The 26,819-nt window shown below is 39.1% G+C and overlaps 1 long non-coding RNA gene across 1 annotated transcript; it reads left to right on the plus strand.

The window, feature by feature from the left end:
• On the plus strand, window positions 1,493-23,985 carry LOC110257833. The gene is made up of 2 exons (XR_002340844.1): window positions 1,493-1,637; window positions 23,686-23,985. It is a non-coding gene; the product is annotated as an uncharacterized LOC110257833 (long non-coding RNA).

The following is a 26,819-nucleotide window of genomic DNA, read 5'->3' on the forward strand; positions in this document are numbered from 1 at the left end:
GAATATACTAAACTGAAATAGACTGGAAACTGAATTAGTATACTAGAGGTCTCCAGAGAAACAGAAAAGAGAGAGAGAGAGAAGATAATTTACTTATATGATTGCAGGGGATGGAAAGTCCTAAATCTGCAGGGTAAACTAACAGGCTGAAAATTTCAGCAAAAAGTGGATGTCTTCAGTTCGAAAGCTCTTGGAAGGCAGAATTCTGTCCTCTAGAGTGGACCTCATTCTCTTCTTTTAAGTCTTTCAACTGATTGGATGAGGCCCACCCACATTATGGAGAGTAATCTGCTTTATTCAAAGTCTACTTATGTAAATGTTAGTTACACCTGAAAAACAACCTTTACAGCAACATTTAAACTGGTATCTGACCAAGAAACTGGGCACTATAGCCTAGTCAAATTGGCACTTGAAATTAACCATTACAGTTAGGATTTGGAATGGCTATGTTTGACTCATATCCTGAATTAACAATGGCTTAAGTAAGATGGGTTTGTTTTATTTTCTTTTGGTTTTTGGGGTTTTTTGTTGGTTTTGCTTTTTAGGGCCACACCTGAGTCATATGAAGTTCCCAGGCTAGGGGCTGAATCAGAGCTACAGGTGCTGGCCTGCGCCACAGCTACAGCACACCAGATCAGAGCCACGTCTTTGATTTATACCACAGCTCATGCCAGTGCCGGATCCTTAACCCACTGATCAAGGCCAGGGATCAAACCCACATCCTCATGGATCTTAGTTGGGCTCATTAACCGCTGAGACATGAAGGAAACACCAGTTTTCAAGTGAGTAGTCAGAAGTAACAGTCCAGAGCTAGTATAGTGACTCTACAATCATTAAGGGTCCATGCCCTTTAGAGTATTTTACTCCACTATCCTCAATATGCAGCTTCTGCCTCAGGTCCCAGAATGACTGCTTTAACCTCAACTAACACAATTTCATTCAAGTTTGCAGAAAGAGAGGGAAGGGAGAAGAATATCCACTTCACTGTAAAGACACTTTCGGGAAGTTTCACAAGCATTGTGCACATGGCCTAGAACTTTATTACATAGTGACAGGTAGAGTAGAGGCTGAGAAACACTTTCATTTTGTATTTATTTACCTGGCTAAAATTCAGGGAATCAAAACTTTAAAATTCATGGAAGGAAAAAATGGATAAATATTGGGAAGAGATCTGCCATGTGCAGATTACTACACTGAACAACTGAAGGGATGCTATTTCTGTCATGGTCTACACCATAAATTATTCAGGCTACCCATATGTGAATGTGAATTAGTATCACATAAAAGTAGACTTAGTCTATGTATGGTTGAAAGGACTATACAAATCTAGGAGCACCTGTCATGTCACAAGACTATGCCATGAGACTTTGTTAATTCCTTCTATAGTCAGTGTGAAGGTTAGCAATGACCACATGAAGGTAGTCATTCCATATGAGTGGGTGAACTCAAAGCTGAAAGGAGACCATTCATATTCTACTCTATTCCACAGCTCTTTCTGGACTCTATCTGCTCAGCAGAGGTAAGAGATGGCCACATAAAAGACATTCTATATTTGATACTGCACACCAAGAGGATGCCATTCACATCACAGTCCATGCCAGATTTCTTTCTGGGCTCCTAATATGCTCAAAATGGAGGTAAGTACTCATAGATAGACTGCAAAACTCGGTTGATATAATTTATATTGCAGTATATACCATGTTACTTTCTGGACTTCTCATATGGTCAGTGTGGCATTAGTGATGATCTCATAAAAATAAATGTGGGTGCACTCCACAACTTAAGGGATTCTATTCATATTACAGCCTATGCCACTAGACTTTATTCATTTCTCACATATTCAATGTGCAAGTAAGTGCTGACCATATGAATTTAGATTGTGCCATGTACTTTGGGGTGCACTGAAAAATACAAGTAGTGCTAATCATATCCTAGTCTGTGCTATGGATTTTTTGAAATATAGAGGATAAATGGATTTTTTGTTAAATATAGAGGTTAATGATGTGTACATGAAAGCAAATTTATCCTTGTACTTTTGGATACACTGTACAATTAAAGAATTGCCATTTACTGGTAAATTCCATAGTTTTTCCTGAACCCTTCATATGCTGATATGGAGGTAAGTGATGGTCATCTAAGTTTAGATTTATTTCACTTACAGTCGAATATACTGTACTCTTCAAGAACTGACAGGAGTTCCCATTGTGGCTCAGTGGTAATGAACCCAATTAGTATCCATGAGGATGAGGGTTCAATCCCTGGCCTTGCTCAGTGGATTAAGGATCCAGCATTGCCGTGAGCTGTGGTGTAGGTCCCGGGTGCAGCTCCAATTGGATCTCTAGCCTGGGAACTTCCATATGCCATGGGTGCAGCCCTAAAAAAAGGGGGGGGGGGAATTGCGCCATGAAAAATTGTGTTCACTATATACTCAAAAGTTGCCATCCATATCAGTCTATATCATGGATCTTTCCTGGGTATTCATATGCCCAATATAAAGGAAAATGATGGTTTTGTTGAACTAGATTTATTCCATGAATGGTTCTTTGTCCTGCATATTCAAGGAATGCCATTCATACAATGGTTTAGTAACATGGATACCTGTGGACTCCTCATCTGATCAATGTTATGGGAACTAAAGGCATCATAAAAGTGAAATATTGTTTGTAGTTTGGGTTCACTGCAGAACTCACAGGGTGCCATTCATATACTATTATCTACGATACACCTTTCTGTTCTCCCTATATGATCAATATGGAAGTAAGAGATTACCACATGAGAGCAGATGTATTCAATGTATATAAGCATGCACTGCACAACTGAATGGGTTTAATTGACTATTTGGTCTAGTCTCTGGTGTTTTTGAGAATCTTCCGATCTTAAAGTTGTGGTAAGTAGAAAGTAGACTTATTCCTTATATAGTTGAGTGCACTGCACAATGAAGAGGTGCAGTTCACATCGCAGTCTATGCCATAGCTTCTCTGGGTTTTTCACATATTCATTGTGGAGGCAATTGATAGCCACAATAAGGTAAACTTATTCCTGAATGACCATGTACATTGTACATTAAACCATACCTTTCATGTCATAGTCAACCGTAGTCATGGTTCTTACTTGACTCCTCATATGCTCAAAGTGGAACTAAGGGATAGCCACGTAGAAATAGACTTATTTCATGTATGGTTTAGTGCACTAAATCCAGAAGGGCTCTTTAAATTGCAATCTATGCCCTTGGTCATATTGGACAATTCATATGCTTCTGTGGTGGGAAATGATGTGGTATGAAAGTAAATATATGCCATGAAGCACTATATGCACTTCACACTCATGTGTTGCCATTCACATCAAAATTTATGGTACTTGTTATTCTTGACTCCACATATGCTTAGGTAGAGGTAGGTGATTGCCATATTAAAGTATATTTGTTCCATGTACATTTGGGACAGTGTACAACTAAAGGAGTGCAATTAACATGCAAATATTAGGCATGAGTCTTTCTAGATACTTTGCATATTCAGTGTGGTAGTAACTGGGGGCCACATGAAGTGGATGAGTGAACTATACAACTCTAGGAGTTCCAAACACATCCCAGTCTATGCTATGGTTCATTCTGGATTTGTCCATGCTTGGTGTGGATGCTAGTGAAGGACACATGAAAGCAGACGTATTTTGTGTAGTGCTGGGTGTAATTTACACCACAGTCTAGACCATGAATCTTTCTAGGTTACTTATATCCTCAGTGTAGTGGTAATTAATGGGCACACAGATGTGGATTTATTCCATGTTTGGTAAGGTGTACTGCATAACTCAGTGAGTGCCACCCCATCACATTCTAAATCATAAATTTTTTGGATTCCTCATAAGTTCAATGTAGAAATAAATGACGGCCCTATGAGTGTAGACTTATCTCATGCACACTTGTCTGGACTACGACTCAAGAAAAGCCCTTACTATCAATCTATATCGTGGAATTTTCTGGACTCCACATATGTTATGTGGAGGTTTGTAATGGCCCTGTGAAAGTACGTTTATTCCAAATATGGCTATGTGCATTGTACACTAGTGTGCACCTGGGTGTGCTGTACAACTCCAGTGGCATAAATCATATTCTCACGTGTATCATTTATTCCTGGACTAAAGAAGACATACCAGGAGTTCCCATCATGGCTCAGTTGTTAACAAATCCGACTAGGAACCATGAGGTTGCAGGTTCGATCTCTGGCCTTGCTCAGTGGGTTAAGGATCCGGCATTGCTATGAGGTGTGGTGTAGGTCACAGATGCGGCTCAGATCCCACTTTGCTGTGGCTCTGGCATAGGCCGGCAGCTACAGCTCTGATTAGACCCCTAGCCTGGGAACCTCCATATGCCACGGGAGCAGCCCAAGAAATGGCAAAAAGACAAAAAAAAAAAAAAAAAAAGACATACCAGATAAAGAAGTACATAGAACAATAGTGGAGTTCCCTGGTAGCCTAGTGGTTAAAGACTCTGCATTGTCACTGCTGTGGCTCAGATTACTCGGGTTGATTCTTGGCCCAGGGACTTCTGCATGCCTTGAGGGTGGCCAAAAAATGGTAACATTCCAATTCTTTACCAGATTTGTAGAATAAATGTTTTCTCTATGAATATTTTTCCAAATAATTTAATCCCTTATGAATTAAAACCATAGGTGTCACTGTATTTGATGGAAATTTTCGCTAAAGTACTGATTTAACAGACAGCCTTAAATATGAGTTGTTTTTGATGAATTGGTATCATCACAGTGATCATGTATCATTACCCTGTGCTATAAAAGGATGTCCTCAGGGGCTACTAACCAAACTTCAAGTAATGGTTTGAAGGCTCTCTCCTCTCAGTTTTCTAGTTTCTTTTCCTCCTCTCCATCAGAAGTTATTTCATATTGGCACGTTGTTTATAGTACAGTCTTTGCAACACTTTCTAACCTCTCTCTTTTAGGCTTCTACTCTGTAAAATGATTGGCTACTCCCTCAAATGACCTTTCCACCCTTGGTCTCTATGAGAAGACCCCTCTCTGTCTACAAAGTTTTCTCCCCTTCACTTCAGAGACCAGGCATGTATTTATCATGCAGCTTATTCCTGTCAGGTATAAACTTACTTCTGTCTATCTTGTGTGCCCCTTCACTTTCCAGGTAATTAGGCTAATTTTGCATGACTGCTGCATCTGGATATAGTAGACTGTTTGCAAAGATGACCACAAAAATTATTCCTACCACTGAATGCATACCCTTTGCAATATAAGTCTTGACATACTCTGCAGTGTAGCTATTCCTCCCATCAATAGATAGCATTTCTTTTCTCACCCCTTGAATATTGGTGCACTTGTGACTTGCTTTAACCAATAGAATGCAGCAGAAATTATGCCATGCTAATTCCAAGGTAGCCCTCAAGAGACCTTGAAGCTTCTTTTCTCACCTCTTGTGATGCTGAAGCTGACATGTGAGGAACCCCAGGCTAATTTCTTTGATGATGAAGTTTAAAGTAGAGAGAGGCCCAGCTGACAGCCAGTATCAACTCCAGATGTGTGAATGGGTCTGTTTGGGACCATCCAGCCATAGGCAACCCAACAGATGACGGTAGCTACATGCATGACCAGAAGCAAGAACAGGAAAATCACTATCCAGCTGACTCACATTTCTGACACAAGTCCAAGTTGCTGACACACCACATAGTGAGCAAATAAAATACAATTATAGTTTTAAACAAATATATACACCTTTGGGTGGCTATATAGTGACACTTATACACTAGATATGCTGGCCAGGTTGCACTCTTGATCATGGGGTCTCACCTTTATAATTTCAGCAAATACCTTTGAGAAGCTTTTCTTGTTTAGGCCCTGTGTTAGGCATGAAAAGTAGAGCCAGAGGTCCCTAGGATCAGGGGGTTTCTGGTATCATGTGAAAGTCAGATCCTAACAGGAAACAACAATTGTGAAAATGTAAGAAAAGAAGAAATACAGGTGATTTGCAGTGGATAATAAGAGGGAACCTGACCTCATCCTGAGCAGTCAGGACCTTCCCAGGAATGACTTTACTAATGAGACTTTAATAAGACGCAGTTTACCAGGCTGAGACTTGGGAGTGAAGAAACTGAGCAGGGAAAACAACACGCTTATGGGTTCAGAGTTGAGAGAAATTTTTTGTGTTAAAAGACTGAACAAAGCCTATGTTGGATGGGACCTCAAGAGGGAGCAAGGGAGGCTATGATTTAAGATATGACAATCATAGAGTTCCTGATTAAGGTATGACTTTAAGATATGACAGCCACAGAGTCGTGGCTCAGCGGTTAACAAGCCTGACTAGTATCCATGAGGACGAGTGTTCGATCTCTGGCCTTGCTCAGTGGGTTAAGGATCCGGCGTTGCCATGAGCTGTGGTGTAGGTTGCACATGCTGCTCGGATCCCACATTGCTGTGGCTCTGGTGTAGGCCAGCAGCTACAGCTCTGATTCAACCCCTAGCCTGGGGACTGCCATATGCCACGGGTGTAGCCCTAAAAAGACAAAAAAGAAAAAAGATATGACAATCATCCTCAGAGGACCAAGGTTGCCAAACAACAGTAGCGTACTTCCTGTTGTTATTTTCTCAGGAAAATCAGAAATTTTCATCTTTTTGAAAGTGCTATACTCCTTTGAAAACTTTCCCATTGTTATGGTTTTAATCTGAGGCAAAAAGCTAATTTCCGAAGCCCTTGCCCTGTGATAAGCATAACACTGATATCAGCCACACATAATTGTTGATAAACTAAGTTCTTTGCCTCTTTTTATTTCATTTATTCATTTCTGTGGTCCCATGAGTTGGATACTAGTCATATCTCATTTATAAAAAATGAGGAAACCTAGGCACAATTAGACAGCCGGTAAGTAATAAAGCCAAGATTTAAATTTAGGTCAATCTGTTCTAACTGTAATAGTTCGCATAAGCAATGAGGTCCTACTATACAGCATAGGGAACTATGTTCAGTCTCTTGAGATAGACCATGATGGAATAGAGTATGAGAAAAGGAATGTATATATATTTATGACTGGATCACTATGCTGTACAGCAGAAATTGACACAATACTGTAAATCAACTATACTCTAATAAAAAAAAATTAGGTCAATCTGAAACCAGAGCTCAAAATATGCTATCTTGTTAATACCTCTTTAAATTGTCATTCTACTAATGGTCTTTTGAGCAGAGAAATTTAGCTGCTCCATAAATATTAAATTTTTGAAGAAATAGTCCTTTGAAGGAAAATGTGAGTCATAAGATCTCAGACTGACATAGGCAGCTGTCATCCATAATAAACTGCTGTATTAATTAATGTGCTCTGGTAGCTGAGATTTCATTCTATTCAAAGGAGATGAAACTTAAGATTTAAAAATATCGTGATCCTTGCCTACAGTTGGATCTGTGCCCAGTAAAACAGTCAACTATGACTAAAGCACAAAGAGTTCACATAAGTCTCTCGGAGGGAGCTCATTTCACGTTGTGAAAAGTGAGTTGCTATAGACATGAGGAGAGATGTATCTAGAGGAAGCCATCATAGTAGTGTCTTGTTTCTACTGAGCCTAAACCTTCATGCAGATCCTGAGACAGTATATCACTCCTTTTCTAAAAGCACTGTTATGTGAATTAACAAATATATCATTGAAAAGATAAACAAAATCCCTAGGAAAAGAAAAAGAATAGGACAATGGCTCCACAGCTACATCAGGCCAACATAATTCTTTAAGTTCTAGCTTTTAGGCCACTCTAATTTGTCTATAAATGCAGTGTTGAATTGCTGATAAACTAAGGAGACATGGTCTTCACCCACAAGCTTCTGTTTATAAATACCAGGTATGTCTGGAACCACTATTTTTTTCCTAGGGAGGTTTAATTCTGCTTTGCAATTTAATAAGAAATAAAACTATAATAGTTGAAGGAGTTTCCGTCTTGGCACAGCGGAAACGAATCCAACTAGGAACCATGAGATTGTGGGTTTGATCCCTGGCCTTGCTCAGTGGTTTAAGGATCCGGCATTGCTGTGAGCTGTGGTGTATGTCGCAGACATGGCTCAGATCTGGTGTTGCTGTGGCTCTGGCATAGGCCAGCAGCAACAGCCCTTATTAGACCCCTAACCTGGGAACCTCCATATGCTGCGGATGCAGCCCTAAAAAGACAAAAGACAAAAAAAGGAAAGAAAAAGAAAAGAATCATAATAGTTGGAATGTATTCTCAAAGCTGAAGTATTCCTGAGCTCATGGGACAGCCAGTAATAAGTAGACTTATCTTAAAGGTTGAGGGTGGGAGTTCCCGTCGTGGCTCAGTGGTTAACGAATCCGACTAGGAACCATGAGGTTGTGGGTTCAATCCCTGGCCTTGCTCAGTGGGTTAAGGATCTGGCATTCCCATGAGCTGTGGTGTAGGTTGCAGACATGGCTTGGATCTGGCGTTGCTGTGGCTCTGGCGTAGGCCGGCAGCTACAACTCCGATTAGACCCCTAGCCTGGGAACCTCCATATGCCGCGGAAGCGGCCCTAGAAAAGGCAAAAAGACAAAAAAAAGTTGAAGGTGAACAATGCTATGAATACTGATGTCTTTTTAACCTATAAGAAGATACCACCTTTGAATTTCAGAGGGCCTAGGTTCAAGGATTTCAGCATGAGTTACACCAGTTGATATAAAGAGTTCTTTTCTTATTTTACTTTCACTGTGTTCTTGCATTCCTCTGTGTGTGTGTGTACACATACCAACTACCTTCTCTTAGAATAGAAATATAAATAATGCCATTGAAAGAAGAGCTATTTATGCTTTCCTTACAAAATAGGTTTAATTTGTTGTTTAAATCAAAAAGTAAAATGATCAAAGTCTGACTTCTTCAAACCTGAAGTTGTCTCCTGAGCATTGAATTTCCATTTCCACTTACTTTCTTCCTGAGTGTCTGCTATCACTATGTAGTATGGAAACACATCTTATTTCAGCTTGTAATTGAAAAAGGGTAGTTTTGGGGTTGTTTTTTGTGTGTTTTTTTTTCTGTCTACTTCCACAGCATGTGGAAGTTCCCAGGCCAGGGATCAAGCCAGAGCCATGTCAGTAACCAAGCCACAGCGGTGACAATACCTAGTCCTTAACGCACTGAGCCACCAGGGAACTCTTGACATACTTTTCTATGTGATAAAGTCCTACAGAATCACAAGGTACTCTAATAAGTGAGTTTACCACATGGCAAAATACAGGATCAATATACAAAAATAAATTTATGTCTTTGTAGTAGCAATGAAAAATTGAAAATTGAAATTATAAAAATAATATTTACAGGGGCATCAAATACATAAAATACCTAGCAATGAATCTGACTAAAAAATGTCCGATACCAATTCTCTGAAAACTATAAAAATGAAAAAGTATTGCTAAGAGAAATTAAAGATGACCTAAATAAAAGGAGAGATTTAGTATGTTCATGGCTTGGAAGATTCATTATTGTGAAGATGTTGATTCAAAGCAATTAAAATCCCAGCATGATTATTTATAAATCTTAAGATAATTGAACAATTTACATAGAAATGGAAATAACCTAGAATACCCCAAAAAACTTTCAAAAACAGGGGAAAAGTTAGAGGACTTATATCACTTGACCTCAAGACATTATAAAATTGTACTTGGTATTAGTGCAAGGATTCAAAAATAGGTCAATTGATCAAATAGGGAACAAGAGACAGACCCACACCTACATGGTCAATTGATTTTTGACAAAGGTGCAATGGCAATACACAGAAAGACAAGTTTATTCAACTAATTTGGCAGAAATGGTTGGCTATCCATATGCAAAAAAGCAAATGTCAATCCATACCTCACATCATACACAAAAATGAACAAAAATGGGTCAGAGATATAAATGTAAAACTTATAACTACAAAATGTCTAGAAAATCATGAAATAAAAATCTCTGTAACATTGAATTAGGCAATGATTTCTTCTATATGACACTAAAACCATAACACATAAAAAGAAATGATGTTAGGCTTCAGCCAAATTAAGAACTTCTGCTCTTCAAAAAAAAAAATACTATTAAGTGAATAAAAAGACAAGACACAGATTGGGAGAAAATATAAATTACATATATGATAAATAACTAATATTCAGAATATAAAGAACTCCCAAATCTCAATAATATGAAAACAACCCAATTTTTTTTTTCTTTATAGAGCCACACCCATGGCATACGGAAGTTCCCAGGCTAGGGGTCAAATCAGAGCTACAGCTGCCGGCCTATGCCACAGCCGTAGCCACAGCCACATGGGATCCGAGCAGCATCTGCAACCTACACCACAGCTCAGGGCAATTCTGGATCCCTAACACACTGAGCAAGGACAGGGATCAAACCTGCATCCTCATGGACACTGGTCAGATTTGTTACCGCTGAGCCACAAAGGGAACTCCCCAACCCAATTTTAAAATAAGCAAAAAAAAAAAATTGAATAGACTCTTCACCAAAGATAAATGGATGTCAAATCAGCACATAGACAGATTTTCAGCATCATTAGTTTAAGAAAACACAAATTAAGATAATAATGCACTACTACTACACACCTATTAGAATGTCTAAATTAAAAATGACTCACTATACCAAGTTTCAGTGAGGATATGAAGCAAGTAGAATTCTCATACATTTCTGGTGGAAATGTCAAGTGGTGCAGTCACTTCAGAAGACAGTTTTACACTTTATCAAATAGTTAAAAACATACCAACTGTATGATTCAACCATTCCACTTCTAGTTATTTGCCCAATAAAAGAGGAATAGAAGCAAATATCCACACAAACTTATATACAGATGTTCATACTTTACAGTTAGTTATACTTGTAGTAACCCCAAACTAGAAATATCCTAGATGTCTATCAACAAGTGAATGAATTAAAAGATTGTGATGTATCATGCAATGGAATAGTACTAAACAATAAAAAGGAATGCACTCCTGATACATACAACATCATGGATGAGTCTCAAAGTAATTTTTCTGTGTTTTAAAAAAAAGCCAAGCATCGGAGTTCCCATCATGGCTCAGTGGTTAACGAATCCAACTAGGAACCATAATGTTGCGGGTTTGATCCCTGGCCTTGTTCAGTGGGTTAAGGACCCACTGTTGCCGTGAGCTATGGGGTAGGTCACAGACGCAGCTCAGATCCGGATCCCGCGTTGCTGTGGCTCTGGCGTAGGCCAGTGGCTACAACTCCGATTCGACCCCTAGCCTGACAACCTCCATATGCCATGGGAGCAGCCCAAGAAATGGCAAAAAGACCAAAAAAAAAAAAAAAAGCATAAACGAGTACATATTTATTTACATAAAACTCTAAAATTAACAAACTAATCAATAGCAACAAAAATATATCAATGATTGCCTGGAGAAATGAGACAGGGAGTACAGGAGAGAAGGATTACAAAGGGGCATGAAGAAGCTTTTGGGAATAAAATGTTCATTATCTTGATTATGGTGATGATTTCACCAGTGTGTACATATGACAAAACACATCAAATTGTACACTTTATGTGAACTTCATTCTATGTCAGTTATAGTTTAATAAGGCTGTGAAAGGTGTTTCTGCTGTGGCTCAGCGGTAACAAACCCAACTAGTATCCATGAGGACTCTGGTTCATTCCCTGGCCTTGCTCAGTGGGTTAAGGATCTGGCGTTTCTGTGGGCTATGGTGCAGGTTGCACACGCAGATGGAATCTGGCTTTGCTATGACTGTGGTGTAGGCTGACAGCTACAGCTCCTATTCAACCCCTAGCCTGGGAACTTCCATATGCCGCAAGTGAGGCCCTTAAAAAAAATAAGGCTATGAAAAATACAGTGTTTTTGTCCTGCAGTAAATTAATTTATTGTATTCTTAAAGATGTTCAATTACATTTGGTGTTTTGGAATCAGTGCAAAACACTCAGAAGTAATGAACAGAATAAGGGACATGGTCAAAAAGCAGCTGCCTTGTGGGTTAAAAGAATGTAAAAATAACTTCAACCAACTGAAAAGTTAGTATGGAAAGGGGAAGCAATTTTAGAAATAAATTCTAATCATTTCTAAATGTTTTTTGTTAGTAATTTGTTTTATTCCTTAAAGTTGAAATTTTTTAAATTTAGAAGATAAACACACTTTTCAGTGAGGAAAAAGATTGCAATCATTGTGACCAGTTATTATCAAATAATGTGGCATGCTTTGTAATGTAAATTAGGGCTGAGAGAAGGCAAGCATTCTTTTAAGGTTATAAAACAAAGGTATTACTTCCCAATAAATTAAAGTATGTATTAGAAAAATGGATTTCTCTTGTAGGCCTTTATCTTTTGTCTCTTTTAGACTTTTGGAAGAAAATTTTTTTGTGAACGCAGGTTGTGTTTGAATTTAAGTTCTCTAGAAAGTCAGCCAGAGCTCATCACTCTTTATGTTCCCCTTCTCTATGACCCCTTTCCTGTAATAAAGACTACCAGAGTCTGAGTTTATCTGCCCTGGAGCAGTGGTAAGTACAAGGAAAAGAAAAGCATATTGAAATTGAGAGGGGGAGTTCCTGGGTGGCTCAGTGAGTTAAGGATCTGGTGTTGTCACTGCTGGGGCTCTGATTTCTACTCAGTCCCTGGGCCAGGAGCTTCTTCATGCGCAGACATGGCCAGAAAAAAAAAAAGAAATTAGGAGTACCCCAAAACTGCAAAATCTGCAAAGCTTCAGAAGAGACTAATGGGTGCTGTGACTTAATTATTTCTACTGGGGAATATAGCAAATACTTAGGACAAGGTCTCAACTTAAAGGAAAAGAATAAAGAGAGAGAAATGGCTTGGGAAGCATATTAGTCTGAGTCACTTCAGGAAAGAAAAAGAACATAGAATTTGATATAAAGAATTTTTATTTCTTTGTTTTTAGGGCTACACCCATGGCATATGAAAGCTCTCATGCTAGGGGTCGAATTGGAGCTGCAGCTGTGGGCCTATGCCACAGCCACAGCAACACCAGATCGGAGCCATGTCTGTGATTTACACCACAGCTCATGGTGATGCCAGATCCTTAACCACTGAGCGAGGCCAGGGATCGAACCCACATCCTCATGGATATTATTTGGATTCATTTCCGCTACTCCACAATGGGAACTCCAATATAAAGAATCATTAATGAGAAGTGACATCAAGATGGTGTAATATGAGATCCCAGCCCTCGTATCAATACATGTATCACAAAAATCCTAGAAAGACAAAGAGGCAGGAAGCTTACTAAAAGAAATAACGACTGAAAACTTCCAGAGTCTAAGGAGGAAAATGGACATCCAGATTCATGAAAGCCAAAGGATGCAAACAAGTTGAACATAAAGAGACCTACACTGATACACATTATAATTACAGGCATAGCTTGTGTTATTGTGCTTCACTTCATTGTGTTTCACCAACATTGCATTTTTTTTTAACAAATTGAAGTTTTGTGAAAACCCTGCATAGAGCAAGTCTACCTGTGCCATTTTCCAATAGCATTTGCTCACTTTGTGTCTTTGTGTCACATTTTGGTCATTGTCACAGTATTTCTTTTTTTTTTTTTTAATATTTGTTATGGGGATCAGTGATCTGTGATGTTACTACCGCAAAAAGATTACCACTTGCTGAAGGCTCAGATGATGGTTAGCATTTTTCAGCAATAAAGTATTTTTAAATTAAGGTACGTACATTTTTTAGACACACTGCTATTGTACACTTAATAGATACAGTATAGTGTAAATATATTTATTGCAGTATTTACTTTATTGTCGTGAAATGAAACTAACAATATCTCCAAGGTATGCCTGTAATTGTCAGAAGTCAGAGATAGAATTTTTAAAGCAGCAAGAGAAAAGTGACTCATTACATACAAGGAGATCCCCATAAATCTATCAGCAGATTTCTCAGTATAAACCTTGCAGTCCAGGAAAGAGTGGGATGATATAATCAAAATGCTGAAAGAAAACAACTATGAACCAGAAATACTATACAAAAATGTCTTTTAAAAGTCAAGGAAAGATAAAAATTTCCAGACCAAAAAAAAAAAGAGAGAGAGAGAATTCTTACCACAAGACATGTTTTACAAGAGGTGCTAAAAGGAGTTCTTCTACTTGAAATGAAAGGATACTGAACAACAACACAAAAGCATATAAAAGTATAACTCTTCCTGATAATAGTAAATATATAGGCAAGTACAGAATAATGTAATACTATAATTATTGTGCATAGAACACTTTTAAGCCTGGTGTAAAAGTTAAAAGACAAAAGCATTTAAAATAACTATAACTGGAGTTCCAATCGTACCTCAGCAGAAATGAATCTGACCAGCATCCATGAGGACGCAGGTTCAATCCCTGGCCTTGCTCAGTGGGTTAAGGATCTGGCGTTGCTGTGAGCTCTGGTGTAAGCTGCAGACACGGCTCAGATCCTGTGTTGCCATGACTGTGGTGTAGGCCAGCAGGTACAGCTCTGATTTGACCCCTAGCCTGGGAACCTTCATATGCTGCAGGTACGGCCCTAAAAAGAGAATAAGTAAGTAAATAAATAAATAAAATAGCTGTAACTGCAAGTATTTATTAATAGATGCACAATATAAAAAGAAGTAGGATTCCCCTCTGTAGAGTGGGTTAATGATCCAGCTTATCTTTGTGGAGGTGCCAGTTTGATCCCCAGACCAATGCAGTAGGTTAAGGATCCGACATTGCTGCACCTATGAAGTAGGTCATGGCTCCAACTCAGATTTGATCCCTGGCCCAGGAATTTCAATGTGCTGTGAGTGCAGAAAAAAAAAAAAATACTGACATTAATGGTATAAAGGGGGAAAAGGGGAGGAGTATATGTGTAGAGAGACTGTGTGTGATTAAAGTTAAGTTCTTATTAACTTAAAATACTCTATTATAACAATAAGAAATTCTGTTCAATTCTCACGTCAACCACAAAGAAAAAACCTGCACTAGATATTAAAAAGGTGATTAAAGATAATCAAAATTCTGGAGTTCCCATCGTGGTGCAGTGGTTAACGAATCTGACTAGGAACCATGAGGTTGCGGGTTCAGTCCCTGCCCTGCTCAGTGGGTTAAGGATCCAGTGTTGCCGTGAGCTGTGGTTTAGGTTGCAGATGCAGCTCGGATCCAGTGTTGCTGTGGCTCTGGCGTAGGCCGGTGGCTGCAGCTCCGATTAGACCCCTAGCCTGGGAACCTCCATATGCCACCGGAGCGGCCCAAGAAATAGCAAAAAAAAGACAAAAAAAAATCAAAGTTCCATATCTAATCTCTTATGATAGAACATGATGGAATTATCATGCTAAGTGAAGTCAGCCATACAATGAGACACCGACATCAAATGCTTTCACTGACATGTGGAATCTGAAAAAAGGACAGACTGAACTTCTTTGCAGAACAGATGCTGACTCACAGACATTGAGTCTCCAGAGGAGACAGTTTGGAGGGTGGGGGGATGTGCTTGGGTTATGGGATGGAAATCCTGTGAAATTAGATTGTTATGATCATTATACAACTACAGATGTGATAAATTCATTTGAATAATAAAAAACAGAGAAAAAACCTGCATTGGATAATAAAAAGGTGATTAAAGGTAATCAAAGTTCTATATCTAATCTCTTATGATAGAACATGATAGAAGATGTTATGAGAAAATGTATATAAAATTATGACTGGGTCACTTTGCTGTACAGCAGAAATTGACACAAAATTGTAAATCAAATTAAAAAATTGTAAAAGTTTAAAAAATCAAAGTATATTACTTTGAAAAATAAAATCATAAAGACAGCAGGAGTTCCGGTTGTGGCACAGCAGAAACTAATCCAACTAGGATACATGAAGATGAGGGTTTGATCCCTGCCTCACTCAGTGGGTTAAGGATCTGGCATTTCCATGAGCTGTGGTGTAGGTCACAGACACAACTTGGATCCCACATTGCTATGGCTGTGGTATAGGCCAACAGCTGCAGCTCTGATTCAACTTCTAGTCTGGGAAACTCTACATGCCTTGGGTGCAGCCCTAAAAATCAAAAAAAAAAAAAAGACAGCTAAAGAGGAAGAGAGGAACAAAAGTACTACAGGACAGAAAGAAAATCATTAACAAAGTGGCAATAGTAAGTCCTAATTATTTTAAATATAATTGGATTAAAGTCACCAGTCAAAAAATAGATTGAATATATAAAGAAATAAGATCTGCCCTCTACAAAAGACTCACTTGAGATTTAAGTTGCACATAGGTTGAAAGTAAAGGAATGGGAGAAGATATTCCAACCAAATGATAAGAGAGCAGAGGTGGCTATACTTATATTAGGCAAAATATACTTTAAGTTAAAATTGTCACAAGAAACAAAAGTCATTTCATAATAGTAAAAGTGTCAATTGAACAGGAAGATAGAACTATAAATGTATATGCACCCATTAGCAAAACACCTAAATAGAGGTAGGTCCCGTCTAATAGAGAAAACACAGTCTCCTCAAACACTTATGGTACATTCTCCAGAATATATCACATGCTGGGTCACAACGTAAGTCTTAACAAATTTAAGAAGATTGAAATATTTCCAAGTGTTTTTTATGACCACAGTGGAATTAGAAATCAGTAACAGAAGGAAAATGGAAAAGCTGCTCGAAGACCCACCCCCAGGCATACAGTCACCTCTAATCACACTCAGAGACAAAGCCCCACTGCTCCAGAGGGAAAGCCCTACCAGTAGGTAGGGAGCAGTTCCTCCCATCAGGAAGCAAGAGAGGCTACAATCCTATTGTCTGCAAAAAGGACAACACACTAAAAAAATACAAAATGAAAAGGCGGAGTATTATGACTCAGATAAAAGAACAAGAAAAAAAACCCCAGAAAAACAGCTAAGTGATCTGGAGATTACAAACCTCGTGAAAAAGACTTTAGATTAATGATAGTAAAGATGATTCAAGATCTTGGAAATAAACTGGAGGCAAAGATTGGTAAATTACAAGAAATATTGAACAAAGAAATAGAATAAGGATTAAATAAGCAGAGATGCAAAATACAATAACTGAAAAAAAATTCACTGAAGGTCCCCACAGCAGAATACAGGAGGCAGAAGAATTAATAAGCGAGGTGGAAGACAGGTTGTTGGAAATCACTGACATGGAACATAAAAGAGAAAAAAGATTGAAAAGAAATGAAGACAATCTAAGAGAACTCTGCGACAACTTTAAACACACCAACATCCATACTATAGGGGTGCCAGGAGAAGAGAGAGAGAAAGGGCCAGAGAAAATATTTGAAGAGATAATGGCCAAAAACTTCCCTAACATGGGGAAGGAATCATTCACTCAAATCCAAGAAGCACAACGAGTACCGTATAAAAAAATTCTCAACAAAATATTAGCAAACTGAACTCAATAGCACATTAAAAGCATAATACATCATGCATCATGACCAAGTGGGATCATGGTCATGGTAAATCGTGGTAAATCAATCAATGTGGTATACCACATTGACAAAATGAAGGATAAAAACCACATGATAATATCAGTAGTTGTAGAAAAAGTGTTTGACAAAATTCCACTTGCTTTTCATGATTTAAAAAACTCAACCAATAGGAGTAGCACAGCGGAAATAAATTGGACTAGGTACCATGAGGTTGTGCATTCGATCCCTAGCCTTACTCAGTGGGTTAAGGATCTGGCATTGCCATGAGCTGTGGTCTAGGTCGCAGACCTGGCTCAGCTCCTGCATTGCTGTGTCTGTGGCTGTGGCATAGGCCAGCAGCTGTAGCTCCACTTTGACCCCTAGCCTGGGAACCTCCATATGCTGTGAGTGAGGCCATCTAAACCAAAAAAAAAACCTCAACAAATAATAAGGAATTTATTTCAAAACAATGAAGGCCACATATGAAAATCTCACATCATACTCAATGGTGAAGAAATGAAAGATTTTCCTCTAAAATCTGGAACAAGGCAAGGATGCCCACTCCCAACAGTTCTACTGAACACAGAACTACAACTCCCAATCAGGTCAATTAGGCAAGAAAAATAAATAAAAGGGACCCAAAAAGGAGAGAAAGAAGTAAAATTGCCTCTGTTTGCAGGGGACATAATCTTACATGTAGAAAACCTGAAAGACTATACACAGACACGCACACACACACAAAGAAAACCCTGTTAGCTCTCATAAATTCATGAAAGTTACAGGATACAAAATCAACGTAAAAAAACCACTTGCATTTCTAAACACCAGCAGCAAACTATCCAAAAAGGAAATTAAGAAAATAATCCCATTTACAACAACATCAGGAAGAATAAAATACTTAGAGATAAGCCTAACCAAGGAGGTGAAAGACTGTAAGATATTTATTTAAAAAGTAGACAAAAATAAATGGAAAGACATTCAATGTTCATTGAATGGAAGAATTTTTGTTAAAATATCCATATTATACAAGAGTATCTACAGATTCAGTCCTATCTCTATCAAAATTCACATGGCATTTGTTATAGAAATAGAAAAAAAACTATTCTAAAAGTTATATGGAACCACAAAAGAACAAAAAAGAACAAAGCTGAAGACATCACACCTACTGATTTCAAAATATATTAATAAGCTACATTAATCATAATAGTATGGTCATAGCATAAAAACAGACATACAGACCAATGGAACAAAATTACCCAGAAAGAAACCTACATATATAGGTCAACTAATCTTTGACAAGTATGCTAAGAACACACAATGGGGAAAAGGTATCCTCTTCAATAAATGATGTTGGGAAAACTGCATATCCCCATGCAAATAATGAAGTTGGACCCTTATCTTACATCATACACAAAAATTCACTCAAAATGGATAAAGACTTAAAAGACTGAAGCCATAAACTCCTAGAAGAAGACAAAAGGGGAAACTTTCTTGACATTGGTCTTGACAGTGATTTATTTGATATGACACCAAAAGCTTAAGCAACAAAAACAAAAACAGATGAGACTACATCAAATTAAGAAGATTCTGCACAGCAAAGGAAACCAGCAACAAAATGTTAACCTACAAAGTGGAAGAAAATATTTGCAAGTCATGTATTTCATAAGAGCTTAATATATACAATATATAAGGGATTCTTATAACCCAATACCAAAAAAGCAACACTTTTTTATTTCTCTTTTGGCCACGCATACGTCATATGAAGTTCACAGTCCAGGTATCAAATCTGAGCCACAGCTACGACATATGCCACAGCTGCAGCAATGCTGGATCCTTAACCCACTACTCTGGGCCAGAGATCAAACCCACACCACCTCAGAGACAATGCCAGATCCTTAACCCTCTGCACCGCAGTGATAACTCCAAAAACAACACAATTCTTTAAATGGACAAATGATTGCAATGGCATGCAGGACCTGGAGACTCTCATATTCAGCAAAGTAAGTCAGAAAGAGAAAGATTTGGGAGTTCCTGTTGTGGCGCAGTGGTTAACGAATCCGACTAGGAACCATGAGGTTGCGGGTTCAGTCCCTGCCCTTGCTCTGTGGGTTAACAATCCGGCGTTGCCATGAGCTGTGGTGTAGGTTGCAGACGCGGCTCGGATCCCGCGTTGCTGTGGCTCTGGTGTAGGCCGGTGGCTACAGCTCCGATTCTACCCCTAGCCTGGGAACCTCCATATGCCGCGGGAGCGGCCCAAGAAATAGCAACAACAACAACAAAGACAAAAAGACCAAAAAAAAAAAAAAAAAAAAGAGAGAAAGATTTATCTCTTTGTACCGTATGATATCACCTATATCTGGAATCTAATATATGGCACAAATGAGCCTTTCCACAGAACAGAAACTCATGAACTTGGAGAACAGACTTGTGATTGCCGAGGGGGAGGGAATGGGGTGGACTGGGAGTCTGGGGTTAATAGATACAAACTGTTGCATTTGGAGTAGATAAGCAATGAGATCCTGCCCACCGTCAGGATGGCAGAGCGGTCTAAAGCAATGAGATCCTGCTGTATAGCACAGGGAACTATATCTAATCACTTATGATGGAACATGATGGAGGATAATGTGAGAAAAAGATTGTATATATATGTGTGACTGTGTCACTTTGCTGTACAGTAGAAAATTGACAGAACACTGTAAATCAACTATAATGAAAAAAATCATTAAAAAGTAAGAAAAATTTAAATGAATAAAATACAACACAAATCAACATATCTATGAAACAAAAACACACTCAGATATAGAGATCAGCTTTATGGTTGCCAAGGGAGCAGGTGGTGGGGGAGGGAAGGATTGGGAGCTTGGGATTAGCAGAGGCAAACTATTACATATTGGATGGATAAGCAACAAGGTCCTCCTGTATAGCACAGGGAACAATATTCAATGTCTGTGATAAACCATAATGGAAAAGAATATGTAGTATATGTTTAACTGAATCACTTTGCTGTATAGCAAAAAGTAATACAACATTGAAAATCAACTATACTTCAATAAAAAAAAATTTAATGGACAAAGGGACTGAATAGACATTTCTTGAAGAAAGATATACAAATGGCCAAGTTATGAAAATATGTTCAATCACTAATCATCAAGGAAACACAAAACCTCAGTGGAATAGTTCCTCACACTTGTTAAGATGGCTATTATTTAAAAAACAGAAGATAACAAGTGGCAAAGGTATAGAAAAAAGGGAACACTAGTGCACTATTTGTTGGAATGTAAATTGGTGCATCCTCTATAAAAAAGTGCACGGTGGTTCCTCAGAAATTAAAAATAGAAATAACACCATATGATCCAGCAGTCCCGTTTCTGGGTATATATCCACATGAATTGAAATCAGATATCAAGAGATATCTGCACTCCCATGTTCGCTGTAGCATTATTCACAATAGCCCAGAAATGAAAGTAACCTAAATGTTCATCTAGGGATGAATGGATAAAAAAGATATGGTATACATTTACAGTGGAATATTATCTAGCCTTAAAAAGAAGGAAATCTGCCATTTGTGACAATACAGATAACCCATAGGACATCACATTAAATGAAACAAGGCACTCATAGGACACAGATTGTTATATCACTTCTATGAGAAATCTAAAATAGTAAACTCATAAAAGTAGAGAGTATGGGAGTGGGTGGAGAAAAATGGAGAGGCATTAGTCAAAGGGTGCAAATTTCAGTTGTGCAGGGTAATAAGTCCTAGACACCTACCGTACAGCATAGTGCCTATAACTAGCAATACTCCATTGTATACTAAAAGTTTGCTAAGAGGATAAAGTTTGTTCAGTATTCTTATCACATAATTAATTTAAAAAAACAATGGAGGAAACTGTTGGAGGTGATTGGCATAGGTTGTGATAATGGTTTTCATGGATACGTACTTATTTCCAAACTCACCAAGTTGTATGCATTAAATATGTACAGCTTTTTATAGCTCAATCATACTTCAGTAAAGTGGAGTTTTTTGATAAGCAAAAAATACAAAGAGGTATTTCACAAATAAATTAAAATGCCATTAAATTCTTTAGAGAATCATTAGTATCACAGGACACTAGGGTAATGAGGGATTGCTTAGTAAAGAGAACTCTAGAGAATATAGTGATAGAAGATATAGAAGAAGCCACCACTCCTAGACCCAAAATCGAGTGCCAAGGAAGATACTCCTCCCCTGAAAACTGAGATCCAGACCTAGCTGTCAAGTCACAGCCATCACTCACTGAATGACAGAGGAGTCATTATGTTGTCACACCAATAGAACTTGGCTGGAAACCAACTCTGTAACTTGCTGGGGGGAAAAAATATTTTCTAGGATTCCTGGGAAGCTGCTTACAGGGAGGTGTCTCACAAAAGGTTCTCTGCTATAAAACCTCTGAAGATGAGTGCCAAGGGAAGCTTCTGGGTGCTAGATGCTGCTGGCTTCTGTGTGCTGTGGGAGCTGGGTGCTGGGGAAGTTCCCCATACTAGGGAAAACCAGCATCCCAGCATCCTGCAGGAGTTGTTGAGCAAGCACAGTAGACAATGACACAAAATCCTTTCCTCCCACAGTGTCTCTCCAGCACCTTCTACTGACAAAGCTTAACATTGTGCAGCTGGTAAAAGAAGATTTTAAAGGTCCAGACGCATTTCCCCATTAGTCAAAAAGGATGTATTTGGACCTTAGGGTCAATGTATCAATAATTGGCACTGGAAGTGAGAAAGGAGGAGCAGAGGAGTCAGTAGGCAAGGTGTTGAAGGCCTAAACAATGTAGCACACCTCCCCATACCCACCAGGTTCTGGGGAACAAGGAGCTGAGTGTGCTGGTCCTCTTCAACGCTAACCCTCCACCATAAGGTTTTAAAACAGCTATTAGCTCTCTATCGGGAAAAACAGTATATAATGTTTGCTCTGGGCCCTGAGTGCCTTCCCTTCAGAAATCTATGGTATCTCAGGGAGGAACAAGTATTGTTCTCAGGTGGCTGTGGGGTGGGAGCGCTGAACCCTAAACACTAGACCACAAGGGCCAGCAGGCTTGATGGAGGTCCCCAGTCCTTGTCCCCTTGGAGAAAAAATTCAGCAAAGAGACTGAGAGTAATGAGGCAAATAAAGTGTTTATTAAGAGGGACGATGCACACTGAGAAAGCTCGGGTGCACTCCAATGGTTGGGGGTAGTGGGTCGGGAGAGACACAGACAGAGAAAGAGAAGAGAAAGAGCATCGTGTGCTTTAGAGGTACTTTAAATCACTTGTATGGAGGACGTCCTTCTGGACTTCCTCTGCCCAATCATCTTGATTTGTCTGGCCTTGAGCCCTCATTTGGCCTGACTCAGAGCACTTCCCTGTGTGTGTGTGCATGTTTTAGCCAAGATGGATTCTAGCACCAGGGTTGCTAGGAAATTGATAGGATGTACAATGGTCCGGCACCCCTCCCTTCTCTGACCTCTGAGGAACCTTTCTGTGAGTGTGTAGTTCCAGAGGTCTCCTTGACCTCAAGAATGAGAAATACGTGATCTCTCTATCTTTTATCCAAGCAGGACTCAGCTCCTCCTTGTTCCTGCCGTAATCTTTATCTTGAAGTGTCTGTCCACAGGAGACAGATTCCAGTTGCTCAGCCTGGTACCTATCTATCTCCTGCCTTTGTGTTATGTGTCCTCATTCTTCCAGGCTCTTCAGTTCACACTGGCTGTATTTATAAGGTGGTTTACTAGGGCCCAAGGAGCATTTACCAAGAGATGATGGCTTGACCAGACTAACAGTGTAGTTGTTTCCCCAGCAGGCAACCAAAAACAAAATGAAGGGTAATGTAAGAAATGTTTATTAACTGTTCTTTAACACAGACTGTAGTGGGAACTTTTATATATATATATGTATTTTCTACACATACATTTTACAGAAGAGGCATCTGAAAATTAGTGACTTGCCCATGTAGCAGAGCTGTGTCTTTATAGCTTCTGATTCTAGTTCCAGAGTTCACCAATCCATGTGGAATACTGGCTGCCCATAAATATTACCAAAGTGTCTTGTTGACAAGACATAGCTGAGTTTATTCTTACTGCAGTAAAATAGAACAACCTTGACATAAACTTGGGTGGGGAGGGGAAAATCAGGATATTTATAAGATTTGGAAGGCCTTTCAATGAGGAATCTTATTTAGGATTAGGTAGGAATTGTGATATACAATATCACAATTTTAGGATTGGTAGATGTAGCAAGGTGGGGATTTTCAAGGCAAAGAATGAAAAGAGTCTGGGCGTGTGATGTGTCTTTCAGAAAGTTCCCAGAATGAGCCATAAAGTTATTTGCAAACGTTATCTTCTTGGATGAGAGTCTGCTGAGGCAATAAATTACGTTGATGAAGACAGTGAAGTATGGAGGAGTAAAGACACATTAATGAAAGCTGACAGTAAGCCATGTGGGTAGATGGTTTGGGTATTTTTATCTTTCTCTTTTTCTTCTTGATGATCCAACCAATTCAAGCATGATATGTGGCAAGTTTTTCTGTTAATGGATTGATAATTAACCAATGTTAACCTTAAAACCAGTCAGCATAATAAAAACACTTACATAGTACTTCTAAGTACTCTTCATATACTAGGTAATTTAATCACCATAACTACTCTATGAGGTAGGTGCTATTTTCATCCACATTTTATAGATGGTGAAATGCTGCACAGAGAGGTTAAGTAACTTAGTCTAAGTCTTAGTCTAAGTGCAGTAGACAACTGAGCTGGGATTTGAACCCAGGCAGTCTGATTCCAGAGTCCTTTCTCAGAACCTAATTAGTATACTGAATATTCCTTGTTAGTTTTATAGGTCCCATTCCCTCAATTCATGTGCAATTCATATAATTCAAATCAGGAGTTCCCTGGTAGCACAGCAGGTTAAGGATCCAACATTGTCACTGCTGTGGCACTGGTTTGATCCCTGGCCCTGGAATTTCTACATGCCTCAGACGCAGCCAAAAAAAACAAGACAAAAAATATATATAAATCCAATAAGACTGGTGATTCAGATCAATCCAGTGCTCAAAGTCATTCATAATAAGCTATGGCCTTAAAATTAAGTTGTTGGGGCATTCCCATTGTGGCTCAGTAGGTTAAGGACTTTACATAGTCTCCACGAGGATGTGGGTTCAATTCCTGGCCTCACTCATTGGGTTAAGTACCCAGAGTTGCCTCAAGCTGCCGTGTAGGTCACAGATCCAGCATTGCTGTGGCTGTGGTGTAGGCCAGCTGCTGCAGCTCTGATTCAACCCCTAGCCCAGGTACTTCCATATGCCACAAATGCGGCCCTAGAAAGAAAAAGTGAGAAAAAAATAAGGTTTTGAACTTCCCTACTACCTACTTGGTCTTATATAAGTACCTCTTACTTTCCAAAAGACAAGTAACAAATTCCTTAAATATTGCCCAATAAAGAATACAAAATCTAGTTTTTTTGTTTGGTTGGTTTTTTGGCCACATCCACAGCATGTGGAAGTTCCTGGCCCAGGGTTCAAACCCACATCCCAGCTGTAACTATAGCTACAGCACTGACAACGTGCTGAATCCTTAACTGGCTGAGCTGCAAGGAAACTCCTCTAGGTCTTTATTAAGTTAGGGCATTGACTGAACTTTGATTTCTACTATAACATAGAATAAGAAATAGACACAATTTTCATTATCTCATAGCTTTGAAATGGCTTCATTAAATGACTTTCATTAAAAGAGGTGACTGAAAGTAATAACATTTTATTTAAAACAAATATTCAGGAGTTCCCTTTGTGGCTAAGCAGTTAACAGACCCAACTAGGATCCGTGAGGATGCAGGTTCCATTCCTGGCCTCGCTCAGTGGGTTAAGGATCCGGTGTTGCTGTGAGCTGTGGTGTAGGTCACAGGGAGGCTCGGATTCTGCACTGCTGTGGCTGTGGTGTGGACTGGCAGCTGCAGTTCCAATTCGACCCCTAGCCTGAGAACCTCCATATGCCACAGGTGCGGCCCTAAAAAGCAAACAAATAAGCAAACTAACAAACAAAACCACACAAATATTCAACCCTTATAATAGAAATGTAAACAGAGCAGTGACTTGCGATTTCTCAATACATTCTTCCTGTGCTGAAAGACATTTAACTAGCTTTGATTTGTAGTCAGGATAAGCACAGTGCAAACTTAAAATAACAATAAGCACAAAACACAGAGACCAGAAAGATAAGTAAGTCATGACGTAAACCTGAGGGGGAAAAGGCATGGCACCATTAATCTTCTAATGCTAAAGATTTTTCCATTAACTCAGGAAATAGCTTTATAAAAGTCACAAAGTTGACCTTCTTTAGATGGTAACAGAATGAAAACTCTTTTATCTTTCACTTAATGTGCCCTTTTTCCTGGATTCCAATGTCAATGGACAAGTTGATATACAGTCACTCTTTGAGTTAAGAGGGAAAAAAGATAGGGGTACAACTTAGTGACAGCTGCCACTGACGGTAGCTTTCTTTGTTGTGCCTTTCACAAGCAGAGTACATAACCTATCCAGGTTACGTCATCAGAAGCACCAATATATTTTGATAACATGCTAACCACGCAAGGGTACTTGGCTTTTTATTAAGTTTAACCGAAGTAGACTTTGTTGTTTTGCATCTTTCCTCTTGATGGGTAGAGTGGGAGGAGATGGGAGAAAGGAGCAGAGGTAACAGGAATGTTCCTGCAGGCCTGCTCAAAGAAAGGCAAGCGTATACTCTCTCTTCATCCCCAAACCCAACACCCAGAGCCGCATTGCAGATACCCCATGCAGATGAAAGAAGCTCTTTATATTGCCCTGAAAATGACATAGTAATTGTGTGTGTCTCAGTGTCCTTTTCCTGGACTGACAAGCCCAAAGCCATGCCTAACTTTCACTCCTATTCCCAATCCAACCCCTCCTCAACCCTCATCCTCCTGATATGATTTCCTTGGTAACCAACCACCGTGGAGTCTGGGCTAGGGATCGAATCTGAGCCACAGCTGTGACCTACACCCACTGGATCTTTAACCCACTGTGCCGGGCTGGTGATCAAACCCACACCTCAGCAGCAACCCGAGCTGCTGCAGAGACAATGCCAGATCCTCAGCTTGCTGTGCCATAGTGGAAATTCCAAGTATTTTTCACTTTTAAACCAGGTTGAAAAGAATATTACACTGGAGCAGCAAGTGAATATTTTCTGAGATCCTGCTATGGCCCCGTACCTTTACTTAATACCAGGTAGAGCAAATTCAGGAAGTAGCCTCCTAAATAGGAGACTCTAATCCTATCTTCTGCTAACAGGGAGGGATTGTCCTGTTTGGATAGTCACCTCAGCCTTGAATATTTGCCTATCCCTCTGAAATGCAACTAATCAGCATTTTATATCCACTTTAAAGAGTAAAACTTCTGGAACTGGAAGTTCAAAGAC

Source organism: Sus scrofa, chromosome X (genome assembly GCF_000003025.6).
Source record: "Sus scrofa isolate TJ Tabasco breed Duroc chromosome X, Sscrofa11.1, whole genome shotgun sequence".
Taxonomy (NCBI): Eukaryota; Metazoa; Chordata; class Mammalia; order Artiodactyla; family Suidae; genus Sus; species Sus scrofa.